This window comes from Mesocricetus auratus, unplaced genomic scaffold, assembly GCF_017639785.1.
Source record: "Mesocricetus auratus isolate SY011 unplaced genomic scaffold, BCM_Maur_2.0 Super-Scaffold_100028, whole genome shotgun sequence".
Classification (NCBI taxonomy): Eukaryota; Metazoa; Chordata; class Mammalia; order Rodentia; family Cricetidae; genus Mesocricetus; species Mesocricetus auratus.
In genome coordinates this window covers 12,377,105-12,395,169 of record NW_024429209.1, presented here as the reverse complement: position 1 = coordinate 12,395,169, position 18,065 = coordinate 12,377,105, and the positions used below count along the sequence as shown (strand labels likewise).

The following is an 18,065-nucleotide window of genomic DNA, read 5'->3' as shown; positions in this document are numbered from 1 at the left end:
GACCTACATATAAATTCCAGCCCAGCCACGATTGCATGAGACATACCTCAATCAATCAACGAGAAAGTTAAACATTGGAACAGGTAGCTATAATCTGAGCACCCAGGAGGAGGGGGAGGAGACCCAGAGTTCAAGCTAGCCTTACAGGATACCCTATCTCACAAATAAATACTCAACCCGATGACCTCATTTAACAGACACAGAATTCCTTTAATCTCCATAATACCAAAGACCAAAGAATGATTTGTTTTCATTAAGTCATACTATCATTATATATTCATGAAGTAGACAGATATTTGAATGTGCTGCACTGTCTATAATGAATAACAAATTCTTCTCAGACCACAGGCCTCTACTCAATCAAGTCAAATGTAAATACAAAAGAAAATCAACATTCATTTGAAAACAAACCTTTGTGCTACTGCAGACATCAAGGAACCAATAACATTTCATTGAAATAAAAAGCATTTGGCCTGGAGAGATACGGTGAGTACAGTGCTTGTCAGCAAGCCTAGCACCCAGATTAAATCCCAGGAGTGTGTGGCAGAGAACAGACTCCCACAAGTTATCCTCTAACCTCCACACACATTATGGCAGGCATGTGCACATGTGTGAGTACACACACCCCCTTCAGTTCATCTGAGTTACAGGCAGTAGTAAGTGATACGACGTAGGCAATGGCAACCCAACGTAGTGATCCTGGAACTCTCTACGTAAACCAGGTCAGCCAGAAAAATCTCAGAATTAAAAGTGTGTGCCACTCCCCCTTGCTGCAATGAGTGCCCATAACTACTGAGTGACCTCTCCAGCATCCAGAAAATAATTTTAATTGTACAGGAAGTTATTGGCAATCCTTATTTTCTTCATGCATTTGTTTTCCCCAGCAACATGAATTAATCACTTTTATAATTTTTAAAAAAGAAATGCTTTAGAGAGTGAAATAAAAGATCTTTCTTATAAAACAACCAAAAGTGTGATTTAAAATTTGCAGAGTTCCCCATTATTGTTCAAAATGAAAGCAGAAGTCTTGCTGGGCAGTGGTGCGGGTGGAGCTGGCCAGATACCAGTGCTTGGAAGTCAGAGATAAGAGGCTAAGAAGTTTGAAGCCAGCCTGGGAAGGCCATAAGGAAGTCTGTGAAGACATAATGAGAAGACCATCTCAAAATCAAGTAGAGCTGTAACTTGGGGCTAGAACGCATGCCCGGCATATGCAAGACCTGTGCTTCAAACCCCTGCACTTACCCAGATACAAAAACACTTCCACCAAAAGGCCTTAAGAGTGGCTCTCTTCACACAAAATGCTTCCCTTTTCCAATCCTTCCTCCTAGGCTTCCTCTCTTTGTTCACATGCTACTTTCTCAGTGAAATTTAACATAACCACCCACCTCGAATGTAAACTCAAGTGTTAGGAATAAATAGTAGAACACTTGCCTAGCATGCACAAAGCCCAAACACACACACCCATGCATTCAAGTCACTGGTATGTCCCTGATAGTCCGTGTAAATCTTTGTATTGTAAACTAAAATGGAGCCAGACAGGGCTCAGGAGTCAGAAGGCAGGTGGAACCAAGTGCAATTCCAGCTGAGGCAGGAGCATTAACATTAGTTTAACGTGAGTTCCTTGCTAGCACAGGCTGCATGGGCTATAAAAGGAGACCCTGCTTCAATTTTTTTTAATTATGTGTATATGTGTCTATGGATTCCCCCAGGTCCCAGAGTTCTAGGAGGCTGGGAGTCATCTGACATGGGTGCTGGGAACTTAACTCAAAACCTCTGGGAAAGCAAATGGTTCTCTTAACCACTGAGCCATCTTCTCTAGATCCAAGGTTTGGTTTTTGTTTTTTAAATAGAGACACTGTTTGGGGGGGGAGGGGTCCCTGAGTGTGGTGATGTATACTGCTTGAAAAGTCCTAGAGAAGCAGAGGCAAGAGGATGGGACATTCAAGGCTACCCTGAGTGTTCAAGGTAGCCCTGAATCACACACAAAAAAAGGGGGGGATGAGTTATAGTGCAGGGATTGTGCTGAAGGGATGCGGCAGTCACTGGGACCAGAGTAGGACTTTCTAAAGTAAGGCAGTTAAGAAGAGCTAGCAGACAGGCGGGGCTGGAAGGCTGACAGGAAGGCTGCAGGCCAGTAGGGAATTAGGGTGAGAAGAAAGGGATAAATAGCTGAAAATTATAAGGCTGAAAGGGAAGTCATGAAGAGGTCAGAGATACACAGAAGCCAAAAGAAAGGACGAGACTGAACAGGGAGAGAAGCAGATGACTGACAGCGGCGGGTAGGACCCTACTCCAGCACATTCTTATATTCCAGTCCAGAAAAGTTATTGTGCATTAATATGGTTTGTGAGTCTAGAGTGTTAAAGCACATCTGCTACCACTCTGACTCTCCAAATTCTTCACTAGAGAACGCATGTGTTGCCAGGCGGTGGCGCAATCCCAGCGCTCAGGAGGCAGAGGCAGGTGGATCTCTGTGAGTTTGAGGCCAGCCTGGTCCTCAAAGAGAGTTCCAAGACAGTCTCCACACCTACAGAGAAACGAGAGGGGGGGGGGGGGGGAGGGAAGAAGGGGGGAGGGAGACAGGGGGAGGGAGAGGAACAGAGAGAGAGAGGGAGAGGGAGAGAGAGAAACAGAGAGAGAGAGACAGAATGCATGTGTTTTAAGGCTTAGTTTGCAGGGAAGGAGTTTTTTATTGTTTGGGTTTTCTTTTTTTTTATTCTGTATTTTGTTAAGACTAGATCTTTACTGTGAAGACCTTAATGTCCTAGAACATACTATGTAACTAGGCTGACTTCAAACTAATGTTAATCCTCCTGCCTCAGCTTCCCAATTACAGGTTTGAGCCACCATTCCCAGTTCCTTTTTTTTTTTTTTTTTTTTTTTTTTTTTTGGTTTTTCGAGACAGGGTTTCTCCGTGGCTTTGGAGGCTGTCCTGGAACTCGCTTGGTAGTCCAGGCTGGTCTCGAACTCACAGAGATCCGCCTGCCTCTGCCTCCCGAGTGCGTGTGCCACCAACGCCCGGCCCAGTTCCATTTTTAAATATACAGTACACCCTGAATCCCAATACTGGCAGAGGCGGGTGGATCTGTGAGGTCCGAGATCAAGTTAGTATACATATATAACAAATTCTAGGCCAGCTAGAAAGTGAAACAATGTCTCGAAAAAAAGAAAAGGAAAGGATTTCTTAAGTTTAGCTTAAAGCCAGGATGGTGAAGCTGATTTAGGCAAAAATAGCAGATTCCCTTGAGCTTCAGGCTTCAGGCCAACCTAGGCAAAACAGAGACACCATTTCTCAAAAGTAAATAATTCAGTTTAATTCATAAGCTCTGACTAGCCAGTTCCTTAACCCACTCTACCATGTAAGAGACAAAGCAGGACTGGCTTGGGATACAGTGTATCTGAGACCTGCTCTTCCAAACTCATTTACAGAACCAAGCAACCTGGGCAAATGGGATAATCCACTGGTCTGAGTCGGAAGAATGGTTAATTTTATCATGAAGTCTGCAGATCTAAGGCACTAGCAATGACCTGAACAAGTTAACGTGTGACTGGCTCCCTAATCGAACCAAAGGAAAACTTCATTTACCCAAATCTTTGTCTACTTCTCTGAGCATTCTATAAAATAAAACCACAGAAACTTACAAAAAACTGCTAAAAAAAAAAGTATCTGATGCACTGTTTTATCGGTAAATCTATAATCAAAATCATTTGGAATCATGAGATGTATAATAATTTTCAAACTCAGCATTTACAATGAGCCTTCCCTGCAGTCCTATAGCAAGCACAGTCCTTAGACTGTGCAGAGTCAACCGGCCCATGCAAGTGGCAGATGCCACTTTCTCACTGACAGGAGCTTCAAATTCCAGTCAGGCAACTGCAGTCACACTGAATCAGGAATATAAGCGTGCCTGCATGTTATTATGGGAAATAGTGGAAAATTTCACAGGCTGACATCCAGAATGTCTGCGGTTCCTTTTCATATTTTTTTCTTCCTGTAAAGCAGTTAGTTATTAGACCAGTTGAATTTTTTCAAAGCTGGAAATTTCCACTGTTATTTTTTTAAACTATCCTTTTTAAATGCAAATTGGAAATTTTTCCAAAATTTCACTATGAAATGATTCAGATGGAAAATAATTTTAAAAATATAAATCTTTACATTAAGACAATGGTAAATAAACTGGGGTCCCCATCCAGTGAGACAGGTTTTAAGAAGCTTAAGGATAACAACTTAATACAAATACTATATAGTGCTACAAACAGGATGAGACTCTGGCTTTCTCATTAACACACACTTCAAGCATTCAGAGCTGACCTAAGTCAACAGAGAAGCCAGAAACCAGGAGACCAGACAACACGGTGGTGCTAGCCTGCAGTCGGAGCTCCAGAGGTTCATGTAGGCAACAACAGCAACATCAGGACCAGCATGGGCAGCAAGATCTATCAAAGAAGGAAGGTTGGGAGCAGGGCGTTGGTGGTGCACGCCTTTAATCCCAGCACTCGGGAGGCAGAGGCAGGCGGATCTCTGTGAGTTCGAGGCCAGCCTGGTCTATAAAGTGAGTTCCAGGACAGCCTCCAAAGCCACAGAGAAACCCTGTCTCGGGAAAAAAAAAAAAAAAGAAGGAAGGTTGGTATATAGCTCAGAGGTAGAGAAACTACCTCACATGTGCCAGGGGTTTGATTCCTTCCTAGAATTGAAGTAGGAGATGGTTTCAGATGCTAAAAAGAAAACAATGCAGGCAGACAGGGGTATTGCACACCTTTGGTCGACAAGAGCCACTTCCAGGATAGCCTCCAAAGCCACAGAGAAGCCCTGTCTCAAAAAACAAAACAAAACCCCTAAGAGCTCTTAACTCCTGAGCCATCTCTCCAACCCCTTGTTTCATTTACTTTATGTTTATTTGTGTATCTGTGTTAAGTATGTACACCTTCATGAAGATGCCTGAGGAGGCATCTCAAGCTGGGAGGCAAACTCCACCTCCAGCAAGGGCAAGTACTCTTAACCTTTGAGCCATCTCTGCAGCACTTCACAAAACATTCTTAATCCCAACATCTGCTCAGTTAATTTTTCATTGCCATGTAACCTTCAGCCAGCCCAAGTCTGTCTTACTAATCTAACCCTGTGGGTCAGTCTCTGCTCAGTTTTGATCTATCTAATCTGGGTTGAGCAGGGGAAGGGGGTGACAACACATGCTATTTCAAGATGTAAACTAAAGTATTAACTGATTTCTTAGATATTTTGCTGTTAATTTCATGGATCCTGGTAGATTATCAGAAAGCCTTCACGTCTACCACCTAAAGTTACAGGGTTTTGTTTTGTTTTGGTGGGTTTTTGTTTTTGTTTTTGGAATTTGAGACAGGGTTTCTCTGTAGCTTTGGAGGCTGTCCTGGAACTAGCTCTTGTAGGCCAGGCTGGCCTCAAACTCAGAGATCCACCTGCCTCTGGACTGCTGGGATTAAAGGTGTGCAGCACCACCGCCTGGCTAAAATTGCAGTTTCTGTTTACCTGATAGTCACAAGTTTATGGGGGTCAGGGAATGGAACATGGTATGACTATAACTAGCCCCCATAATCTCATAGAAAGAGGCACTATGAGGAGATTTGGCTTTGTTGGAATGGGCATAACATCTTATTGGTGGAAGTGTGGGGGTGGGCTCTGAGATAGGTATCCTATGCTCAGGATACCCCCAATGTCTCACTTCACTTCTTGTCTGCAGATGTAGGATTCTCAGCACCATGTCTGCCTACATGCTGCCATGCTCCCCACATGATGATAATGGACTGAACCTCTGAAACTGTGAGCTCCCTCAATTAAGTGTTTCCCTTTATAAGAGTTGCCATGGTCATAGTGTCTCTTCACAGCAACAGAAACCCTAAGACACTAGGCATGGTGGCTCAGACCTATAATATAGCAGTCAGGAGGTTAAGGCAGGAGCACCTCCATTTCCAGGCCAGCCTAAATGATACAGAGTTTCAAGGGCTACCTTATTTTAGGATGGATGGACAGACAGATAGAGACAGACAAAACAATACTATTTTTAATCACTTTTTTTGTGATTTAGTTTTTTTTGGGGGGTACATTGCGAAATTCTAAGGTCTCATATAGCCTGGGTTGGCTTCAAACTTGCTATACAGGCATGGATAGTCTTGAACTCCTGGTCCTCCTCCCTAAGGCTAAGATACACCCTAGCAGTTGCTTATAATCACATTTTTTATAAGAACTCAACAGGTAATGAATGGTGGCAGAATGATTTAATCCCAGCACTAGTGAGACCATTTCTTTAATGAAGGGAGAGCAGAAACTTGGCTGAGTTTTGCAGCACTGGCTTGTGATCCCAGTACCTAGGAGGCAGAGGTTAATAGTTCAAGACCCCAGCCAGGCATAGTGGCCCACGACAGCACAATTGTATCACATTTTTTAAAATAAAGAACAGGTAGAGTGGTAGAAGTCTTTCATCCCAGCACTTGGGAGACAGGACACATGGACCTGAGTTCAAGGCCAACCTGGTCTACACAGTGAGTTCCAGGACAGCCAGGGATACACTGACTCAAAAAAAAAAAAAGACCAGCCCGGTCTTCATGACTGAATTTCAGGCCACATATTGAACATATTGAGACACTCTCTAGTGGAATTAGACTTTCCTAGTTGCTAGCAGATCCAGGTTCCAACAGCAGGGAAAACTTCGGCTGGGACAAGAGCTGTGTCATTAAGCTGGAGAGATGGCTCAGAGGTTAAGATCACTAGCTGCTCTTCCAGAGGTTCCAAGTTCAATTTCCAGCAACCACAAGTTGTCTCACAACCAGCTGCAATAAGACCTGGTGCCCTTAATCCCAGTACTTAGGAGGCAGAGGCAGGCTGATCTCTGTGAGTGCGAGGCCAGCCTGGTCTACAAAGCTACACAGAGAAACCCTGTCTCTGAAAAAAAGAAATCTAATATCCTCTTCTGGTGTGCAAAAATTCATGCACATAATAAATAAACAAACAAATCATGTATATGAATGGAACGAACTACCAATAGCCAAAGACATCAGCAGTGACCCAAGATTATAAACCCAGCACTGGGGTCAAGGTCTTTCCCTGCAACACACAAGGACTCCAGAACTGGCTACAGGAGATCCTATCTCAAACAAAAGTCAGATGGTGGCACACATCTTTAATCCCAGCACTCTGAACGCAGAGACAGACAAATCTGAGTTTGAGGCCAGAAAAAAAAAATTGAACCCTATCTAGGCGGGAGAAAAAAAATAAAATGACTCATTGCAATGAACATTTGCAAGCAAAGATGTTTGAGCAAAAGGGTAACCTGGGTGACACACCATGAGACACTGCAGCTTCTTATTCAAGATGGTTTGTCTTCTTTATTTAGCATTTTAATTTTAATTTATTTTTGTTCTCTTTTGGGGGGAGGTTGCAAGGGTAAAAGGCAGATAAGGAGAAATTGGGGTACATGATCTGAAATTCACAAAGAACTAAAAAAGAGAAAAACTTGGGACAGAGAATGTATAAAGACACAATCTTCAGAAAATACTAGACTCTTAAACATTTCCAAATCAAATCGTCAAATATTAATCAGGAAGCAGAATCAAGTACCTAGGCAGCTAGCTGCATGGTGGTGGTGCACACCTTTAATTCCAGCACAAGGGAGGCACAGTGCCAGGATAGGCTCCAAAGCTACACAGAGAAACCCTGTCTCAAAAAAAAAAGGGGGGGGAATAGGCTGGTTCACCAGGCAACTTTAATTCAATAATAGTGTCACTAGTGACAACCCCCAGTGTTACACCTTGTCTCCTCTCAGGTCCCCATCTCTTCCACTGTACAGCAAATACCACCTAAGTTCACATCTTGTTGGGAAATCTTTATAACAGCACTGAAAGCTGTGGTTGCGCTTACATCCTCAAACAGGGAGAACTGAAGCTTAGAGAAGCCGGTGGTGCAGACACACATGCAAGCCCTGCATTGGATGACACAGGCAGGAGATCCTAAGATCCGAGTCCAGCTATTCTGTCACAGCAAGACCCTGTCTCAGATATTAAAAACAAACAGGGAGCCTGGCAGGATGACCTATGCCATGTCATAGGGGAGGCTCAGTTATGGGGTTTGATTTCCAAGCTGTATCATCTACACAGAAGACCAGGTCACAAATAAAAATAAAAACAGCTCCAGAGCAAAACATGCCCAAAGCTTCCAAAGTATTAAACTCTCCCACACCGGAACTCTCCTCAAAGTAACAAGCTTTCTGTCCAGGCTTTCTGACGCGTATCTTTTCTTTCAGTTGTTTTGAAACAGTAAAGGGTCCTGCTGCTCTTCCAATAGCAGTTAACTTTTATTATAAAAATGTCAGCTTGGGACAGATTACAAGAAACAATTGCTCTTAAGTAAAATAATTTCGTCTTGGATTTCAGTTCCACAGACTATTCACCCAAAAGCACCCCCTATCCCTAGTGACCCCTTTCTCCCCCTCCCCAGGCCTTCTCCTCTTTGTACTGAAGGTCTCAGATGCCAGAGACGGAGGGACAGTGCCACAGCACAGCTGCAGGCCTCCTGCCTGCCCGCCAGTCATTGTTCTCAAGACCAGAGGACTTTCAAACACTGCTTGGGTTGCTTTGAAATTCCCTCTTTCAGATTCCCCTCCTTCATGGACCATCTACTGAAAAGAATGGCTTCAAAAATGTCTTGCTGCACCAATCAAAACTCTAAGCATACTGAAAGTCGAAAGCCTTGGATATAGTGAGCTAAGCTACAAATGGCTTCTTCAGTTTAGTAAAAAGCCAGTAAAAATGTACATAACAGGAGGGAAAATATTCTTCTGAGGAAGCACAGGATAGACTTTCTTATGGATAAACGAAACTTGCTTCTGAAAAATCCTAAATTTATATAGAAATTGTCAGTTATTAAAGACTGAAATAGCGCCGGGCGTTGGTGGCGCACGCCTTTAATCCCAGCACTCGGGAGGCAGAGGCAGGTGGATCTCTGTGAGTTCGAGGCCAGCCTGGTCTACAGAGCGAGTTCCAGGACAGCCTCCAAAGCCACAGAGAAACCCTGTCTCGAAAAACCAAAAAAAAAAAAAAAAAGACAGAAACAACAATTAAAAAGGGATGGGGGAACTACCCTATTGAGAACTGTCTCAAGCTATGAAAAGGGCCAAGATGTCCCTTCTTAAAGACATTACACCAGAATGAAGTACATTTACACATCTTAAATTGAGAACAGAACAGATTACCAGCATCACCTGACAACCTGGAGTCCCATTTCCTCAGACTGCAGACTGTGAAACACTCAGTAAAACTCTTACTAGATTGCTTAGCTAGCCCAGAGAAGAGACCCAACCATAGGCGGTTAATTATCTCCCCAGCAGGCCATAGGTCCTTGGCCCTTAGTCCAAAAAATGTTTAAAATGGAAGGTTCATGAGTAACAACTTGTCAAACTGGTACAATAAATTTTCCAAGATCTTTTACTTAACAATACTTAATAAAGCCTTACTCTTATCTAGCACAACAGAATAATGTAAATAGTCCCATCAAGTTCATTCAGTGCAATGGGATTCAACCTATACAATTAACATTCAACCAGCCACCGAGTAGTGGTGCATGCCTTTGATCCCAATACTCAGGCAGAGGCAGAATCTAAGTTTGAGGCCAGGCTGGTCTACAGAGTGAGTTCCATGACAACCAGAGACACATGCAGAAACCCAAGTAGCTGCTGGTTCAATTCCTAGCACCCACATAGCAGCTTAGAACTGTCTGTCACTCCAGTTCCAGGGGACCCACTACCTTCACACAGACAAATGTGCACATAAAATAAAAAAAATCTAAAAAAAAAAGGAGACCATTCAGCCAACCACCACCAGGTTCATCCTTAGGAGGCTGAAGACTTCTGGAGCCCTTCCTTCCCATCCATCTTCCATTCACTCCTCCAGCTGAGGGAGACTATGCAGCCCAGGTCAGGACCCCACCATTCTGTGGGTAACCAAGAAATCAGAATCTAGTGAAGCTTTATCCCTCATTTATCCCTCACAGCAGCTCTAACCTAACCAAAGATCAGACCTTTCAACAGAAAAGCAGTACAGGGTAGTCCACCAAAATCCACACCTCTTGAATCCAGCAACACAAACATCAGCAGAGAAGGAAAAAGGGGACAGATTTGGGGGGGGTGGGAGGAGGATATGTTGTCAATCAGGTGAGACTCCTCCCCTGCTCTAGTCCACGTGACTATGGTGTGGTTAGTTAAAAGCCTTTATTACTGCCCCACTTAGAAACCGACCTAGACACCAATTCCACCAAGCTAAGTGAGCACTGACAAATTGGCAACTGCAGGCTAAGAAGATTACCCAGTGTGTGTGAACTGGCCTCACTCCCGCTGATCTGGTCACTACCCTGTTCCTTTAACAACTTTCTAACAGAGGTAGGAAAAGGAAAGGTGATTAAATCAAGTCAATTCCGTCATCTGTTGGAGGATTGAAAGCAGGTTAGCTGTGGATAAAGTGTATCTATCCTTAGCCCCAAAGAATCCCGGGAGTCCTCTCAGAAAACAATGGACACATATTTACCTAACAAACACTAGGTCAGTGTGGGCCCCTCTTCCGCACTCACTGCTGGATGTTCCCTTCCAACCCCTTCCCATCCTCGAATGCACGCAGCTGAGCCACATTTCACTGCAGCACTCCACCTGGAAAGTCCCTGCACTCCAAACAGTCACCTCTTTTCAATCTACTACGAGGAAAAGTGAACATTCTGCTCCACTGCCAATGTTTGGCTCCAGAGCTCTAGCCAGGCAACACAGCCAAGAGAGATGCCGCTCCGGGTGTGGGTATATCAGTGCAAACGCAGCCGTCAATGAACGGGAGGCAACAAGAACTACTCTCGCCGTTGCCATCCCAGGAAGCACCATTCGCAGAGTAAGGAGGGTATTAAATTGTTGCCAATTTGCTTTGTGGACAAATTGCCACTGGAAGCAATAGTCATTGTAAACTTACAACAAATTAAAAGTTTCAAAAGTGCATCCTCTGGATGAGAATTAAAATCAGAGTTTTAAAGTGCAAAAGAAATCCTAAAGCATCAGCAACCAATTAGGGGTTTGTTGTTGTTTCATCCAACCCTATTAACCAAACTAAAAGACACTTTAAAATTCTCAAACAGTTTTCAACTTAAAGGAAGTATTTTAGAATCATGGAGCTATGGCACAGACTAGATGATGACCTGTTGTACGTGCAAGTGCAGACTTTCAGGTGTCTGTACCATCGAGATGTGGGACCAAACAAACCCAGGTACTCAGGCTGAACAAGTACCTTTAGCCACTGAGCAATCACTCCAGGCCAAGATGTTTCGGTTAGCAGAATGTCCCTGACTGACATAGCAAGGAACCTTATTTCAATGGGTCAAAATAGGCTTTCCTGGCACATGCGTGTGGTACACATGAACCCATGAACCTAAGGGGCACGGGCATGCATGCCCAACATGCACGTGTGCACACACATACATACTACATACATACACCATAAGAAATAAATTGTTGGGAGCTGAACAGTTGGCTCAATGGTTGAGAGTGCTTGTTGCTCTTGTAGAGGACCTGGGTTCAATTCCCAGCACCCACAAGGTAGCTCACAAGCATGTTAACTCCAGGTCCAGGAGATCAAACACCCTCTTCTGACCTCAGCAGGCATCATGGTGCATATAAATGAAGACAAAACAATCATATACATAAAGTAATGACATAACTTAAAAATAAATAGTTATTTCACTCCATTTCTTGGGAAACAGGCAGGTCTATGGCAGCCTGGTTTATACAGCAAGTTACAGGACAGCCAGGACTATGAAGTAAGACCCTGTCTCAGAAAAAAAATACAAATAAAAAGATGGGTCAAGAAAGCATTAGTGCTGGGCCATGTAGGTGGATATCTACACACATAAAATAGGGAAGGGGCCCACAGATCCGAGTTAAGCTACTCTGGTCTACCCAGGGAGAAAAAAAAGGGAGAGAAAGAAGGCATTAATGGGCTGGGGAGCCAGTTCAGTCTCAGAGAACCTTCCTAGCATGCATGAGGTTCAACCCCAGCACCCAAAAATAAACGCAAGATATTACTAAGTAATCATCTCCAAAGTGTAGCTTGTTTACACATCTCTCAGAAAGAGGATCTAGGGCCTACCAGTACACTCCCTCCTCACTAAATGAGTTCCTATTTATTAAGAGGGTGGAGATGCCCTATACAAGTTTTTATACCAGAGAAAATGCACCCTAAAATCACTTACAAAGAATAATGAAATTGGCTAAGGTTATGGACCAGTGGTACAATATATGTTTGGCCCAGCACTCAAAAAAATAAAAATAAAAATTGACACAGGATTGGAAAACTGTATCAGGGGTTAAGAGCATTGACTGCTCTTGCAAGGGACTCAGGAATCCAAGCAACCATGTAGTGGCTCACAACTCAAGTCCCAGAGAATTGGAAGTTTCCTTAGGCACCAACCCAGCATGGTACATAGACATATATACGGGCAAAACACCTATACATATAAAATTAAGTAAATTTAAATGTCTTTATTTAAAAGAAATAATTTAATATAACCCCTAATAACCAGCCAGGCGTTAGTGGCACACGCCTTTAATCCCAGCACTCAAGAGTCAGAGACTCTATGAGTTCAAGGCCAACCTGATCTACAGAGTGAGTGCCATGATAAGCTCCAAAGCAATACAGAGAACCTCTGTCTCAAAAAACCAAAACCTAAGCCAGACAGTGGTGACGCAAGCATTTAACCCCAGCACTCAGGAAGCAGAGGCAGACAGATCCCTGTTGAGTTTGACACCAGCCTGGTCTACAAGAGCTAGTTCCAAAGCAGCCTCCAAAGTCACAGAGAAACCCTGCCTCAAAAAACAAAAACAAAACAAAACTGAACTATAAGCTCCAGGTTTCACAACAGCCTACGCAATGAGACCATTTTGAAACACCAAAGAGAGATGCTTAGTGGGTTAAAAGCACTTGATACACTTACAAAGGACCAGGGTTCAAACCCCAGTATCTACATGGCAGCTCACCATTGGTAACTACAGTTTCAAGGAACCCAATGCCCTCTTCCAGTCTCACACCCTCTTCAGGCCTCTAAAGACATCAGGCACAGATGTGGTGATACACATGCAGGCAAAATACCCATACATATAAATTTGAGGGGCTGGAGAGGTGGCTTGGTGATTGATTACTAACTGACTGTTCCTACAGAGCACTCAGGTTTGATTCACAATAAACCCCATGTTGGCTCACAAACATTTGACTGTTGCTTTGTTTTGTTTTGTTTTGTTTATGTTTATGGAGACAGGATACAGGGTTTCTCTGTTTAGCTTCGACTGTCCTGGAACTCACACATAAAATAATCTTTACAAAGAAAAAGACAATCTTTCAGGACAGGCTCCAAAGCAACCAAGAGAAACTGTCTCGAAAAACCAAAACCTAAGCCGAGTGAGCGGTGGTGGCGCACACCTTTAGTCCCAGCACTCGGGAGGCAGAGGCAGGTGGATCCCTTTGAGTTTGAGGCCCCACCTGGTCTACAGAGAGTTCCAGTAAAGGCTCCAAAGCAATACAGAGAAACCCTGTCTCGAAATACAAAAAAAAAAAAAAAGACAATTTTATTGATTATATGCTCGTTTGTGTTTTGAAGATCTCTCTAGTTAAGGGATGTTTTCTGATAGAAACTGCCTACAATTATAGCCTCCCGCCTAGTCCACAATTCCTAACTACAAAATGTACTTTTTCTTTTCTTTTTTTTTTTTTTTGGTTTTTCGAGACAGGGTTTCTCTGTGGCTTTGGAGGCTGTCCTGGAACTCTCTCTGTAGACCAGGCTGGCCTCGAACTCACAGAGATCCGCCTGCCTCTGCCTCCCGAGTGCTGGGATTAAAGGCGTGCGCCACCAACGCCCGGCCAAAATGTACTTCTTATAAGCCAGAAGCTAGCATGTGCCTTTCTGTTTTTTTAATGTTGATTGGACAATTAAGTCTTTTCTATCAACATATAAAATACCCTATAATTTAGGATCACAGGCAGTTTAGATTACTGCTCATTTAAATTCAGAACCTGAAGCAATCTCCAGTGACACAGGAGCTACAGTGTCAATATCATTTTACAGAGGCTTCAACTTACAATGAACCCTTAGGGTTCATCATCCCACAGGCTATTATTTCTTTAGGGGTTTTACAAGAAGCAATAGAAGCACTAAATCCAAAAGAGCCTTTCTAACAACGATCAAGATTTTTTTAATGTATGTCCATGCACCAGGTGGATTTGCAGTGCTCACAGAGGCCAGAAGAGGGCGACTAAACCCCTGGGACTGAAGCTTCAGTTCATTGCTGGATGCTGGGAATCTATTCCAGGCCCCCTGGAGGAGCAGCAACGTGTTCTTTTTTGGTTTTTCGAGACAGGTTTCTCTGTAGCTTTGAAGTCTGTCCTGGCACTCACTCTGTAGACCAGGCTGGCCTTGAACTCAGAGATCTGCCTGCCTCTGCCTCCTGAGTGCTGGGATTGAAGGCGTGCGCCACCAAAACGTTCTTAACCACTGAGCCATCTCTCTCCAACTCCTCCATATTTTAAGGGAGGAAAAAAAAAAGAAAACACTATTCCCACCCCATTTTTCCCTGTTCCTGCTTTCAGTATATACCATCTAGCTGGCCTTTAGTCCCCAAACCAAACACACCATGAAATGCCAGCAGTCATTGCATCAGAGAGGGTTTGAGTTAAGAGATTCCTTTTACAGTGCTTTTATGTCTCTTCAGTTGGGTGTCATATGGAAAAACCTATCCTGAATAAACGGATAGCCATTAGATTTTTTTTTTAAAGCACAAACGGCTGATCGTTTGCATTGCCATTTCCACAGCATATTTACTGAAGATATGGAATCCACACTCCCCTGACTCTAGCATCTCGTCTATGCAACAACCTGCAGAAACAAATAATGAGCAGATCTGCCAGCTGATCTGAGGGCTGGCGTTTCAATCTCAGGCCACGGCAAGCCTGATACAGGAGCTCTCATCTAAGTCCACTTGGCCCTGCAGCAGACAAGGGACTCGCCTTCCTGGTTTTTACCGCACAAGTTTAATTACAAAAACAAGTTGGTTTTGAAGCGCTACTCAGAAACTGCAAAAAAGGAAGTCTTCGCATTTGGGGGTGGGGAGGTGTTACTCGACTTCAAGACAGTCTCCAACCTTCCATGTCATACAGTATGGAGTCCTGGGCTCCTGCTCCGTGGGCCTGAGATGTTCTGGCCTCACCCAGCTGCTTCACTGGTTAACTTTTCCATCTGGGCACCCTCAAACTGCCTACAAAGTAGCACTGCCTCTCTCACACTTCTCTCACAGGCTGCGAGGCTCGGTTCATTTAAACTAGTGCAAACAGAATCAATGGACGAATCAAGACTGCGAATTTCGGAAGGTGAAAGTATTCGCGGTAATAGGTGATACCAGAAGGCAGAGCCAGTATCCAAGCCGCACAGAGGGCAGACCCCACACTCATTCCCGTATCCACGCTACACACACTCCCAACTCCTCATCCGCAAAGCATCCACCCTATACGCATCTCGGACCCCGCATCCAGCCCGTACTCGCCCCACACAGACCGCAGACCCTGTACTCGTCCCTCACACCTCCACTCACCCCGCACACACCACCACACACCTCCAACACCGCACTCGTCCTACACGCCCTGCATCCATCCTGCAGACCCCACACTCAACCCTGCCAGCATTCACTCCACGCACCTCGTAGACTACGGATCCTCACCACGCACCTGGCACATCGCGCAGACCTCACATCCATCCCACATACCACAGACCCTGCTCTCACCATGCACACACCCCGCACTCACCCCGCGCGCACCGCAGACTCCGCGTCCGCCGCGCCCGCTCGCAGCGGAGCGGCAGCCTCTGCGCGAAAGAACCCAAGTCTGCCCCGCCGGGCGGCGCCGGCGGGAAGAGGAGGCTGAGCTGCGCTTCTCCGACCCGGGACTCGGCGCGGGGAGCTCAAGCAGCAGAGGCCGCAGCCGAGAACTCCTCGCGACCCTGAGCGGGCCCCGGAGCTTAGCGCCGCCCGCCCGATCCCTGTCGCCTGCGCCGCGCGTTGCCGGCGACCCCGAGACCCCCGCCCGGGGCCATGCCGCCGGCCTTGCCCGCCCCCCGCCGCCGCCTTTCTCTCAACTCACCGCTCGCCGCCATCTTCCCCAGCACGGCTCTCGATCGGAAACTCGCAGCTCAGCCCCGGCCGCCGACACCGACTTCGCCGAGGCCGCCGCCGGCGATCTGAGGAGCTGAAGCGGCTGCCGCTGAAGCCGCGGCGCCGAGGCCGCCGGGATTTGTAGTCCTGCGGCCACGCCCAGCACTACGGGTCCCAGGGGGCCGTGCGCGCGATAAGGGGCGTGGCCAGGCGATCTGGGTGCCTCAGGCCCTCCCAGGACCTGGAGCGTGTGTCCTGCGTTGGTTTTCCCGTGTGCTCATCTCTATCCTGGAATTCCTGACATCTATGGAGTGTTCATTGTGTGCCAAGCACCGGTCCTCAAGATTAGCAGCTGAGGGGGCGTCGTCCGTACTTTTCAGACGCCCTGCTATGTCACTGACCGAACGGGTTTTGGGTCTCAAAGTGTTCAGTCCGGAGGTGTGGTCTCTCACATAATTTACACCAGAGAACAGTTTGCATTAAAGTGGGAAGAACTGGGAGACACTGCCTTAACCAAGGGCGGCTTGAACTTAGTGTCACCAGGAGTGGCTTAAACTGTTACCACATGTGCGGGGCAAAGCAGAGGCTACCTGGGTAGTATTTGTGCAAAAACAAAAAATAACAGAAGAAAAGAAGACAAACCCAGAAAGTGCAGCATTCAACAGAACCAGCCTATGCACTAAGATAGTAAATCATAATAAGTGCAGTCAAACCTAGTGACCCATGCCTGGGCAGGTGGAGGCAGGAGAAACAAAAAATCAAGATCAATTTAATGGGTTTAAAGCCAGGCTGGACTAATAAGAAAAGAAAAAGGTATCTGACCAAAATAAATAACTTAAAGTCAAATGCAATAAATAATAGTCTTCATTTTTCCTTTCCTTCTTTTCTTCCTTTCTTTCCTTTCTTCCGTTCTTTCCTTCCTTCCTTTCCTTTTTTTCCAAGACAGTTTCTCTGTGCAGGCCCTGCTGTCCTGGAACATGCTCTGTAGACCAGGCTAGCCTCCAACTCAGAGACACACCTGCCTTAAAGGCTTAGACCACTATATCTGGCTTGTGGATAGTTTGTATGGAAAAAACTAGACTTTCTTTTTTTTTTTTTTTTTTTTTTTGGTTTTTTCGAGACAGGGTTTCTCTGTGGCTTTTGGAGGCTGTCCTGGAACTCACTTGGTAGTCCAGGCTGGTCTCGAACTCACAGAGATCCACCTGCCTCTGCCTCCCGAGTGCTGGGATTAAAGGCGTGTGCCACCACCGCCCGGCTCAATAATAATAATAATTTTAAATATAATAAAAGTACATTAAGAAGAAGAATTATTGATTCAAGTGCAGAATACATACTGAAGACATATACCTACTCAGACATACACACATATATATGTTCAGAGAATAACTGATGAATGGGGAAAACTACATATTCAAGGACGTCAGAAAAAGACCCAGAAAGAACACAGACATGCTACTTCGGTTGGGATGTGTAGGTGGTCCTGGCAGGTACTCACTCTAGTCACAGCTGAAACCAGCTGAGTGATACACTCAGCTAGATAATCAGCAAAGATGCTGGCCCTTCATCCTTCGCTCTCTGTTTGCTTGAAGGAGTTGACTTACGTCCTCGTCTTTGAAATAGGGTTGATTCTAAGACGGTTCCTCTAAGGAATGTGCTGAAGCCCTCAAGCCTAGGGCTTAAGATGGCTGACCGCTAGCTTCCACTTCCTCCTTCCTGGCTCTAACTTCCCCACTATGAGAATCCACAAAGAGGGAATTGAAGCACTCCACCTTACAAGGATCAACAAGATTAGCAGCAGAGCCAGGTCTGGTAGGACACACTTGTAATCCTTGCATTTAGGAGGTAAAGGGAAGATCAAGAGTTCAAGGTTATCCTCTGCTA

At 45.1% G+C, this 18,065-nt stretch overlaps 1 protein-coding gene across 2 annotated transcripts in view; it reads right to left on the bottom strand.

Moving 5' to 3' along the window:
- Positions 1 to 16,307, bottom strand: part of Ncoa3 (nuclear receptor coactivator 3) — a 70,726-nt gene extending 54,419 nt beyond the window's left edge. For both annotated transcript variants that reach the window (XM_013124431.3, XM_013124432.3), the window contains exon 1: positions 16,174 to 16,307. The gene's annotated coding sequence lies outside the window, so the exon portion shown is untranslated. The remainder of the gene's footprint in view (positions 1 to 16,173) is intronic.
- Between the last annotated feature and the right edge of the window lie 1,758 nt (positions 16,308 to 18,065).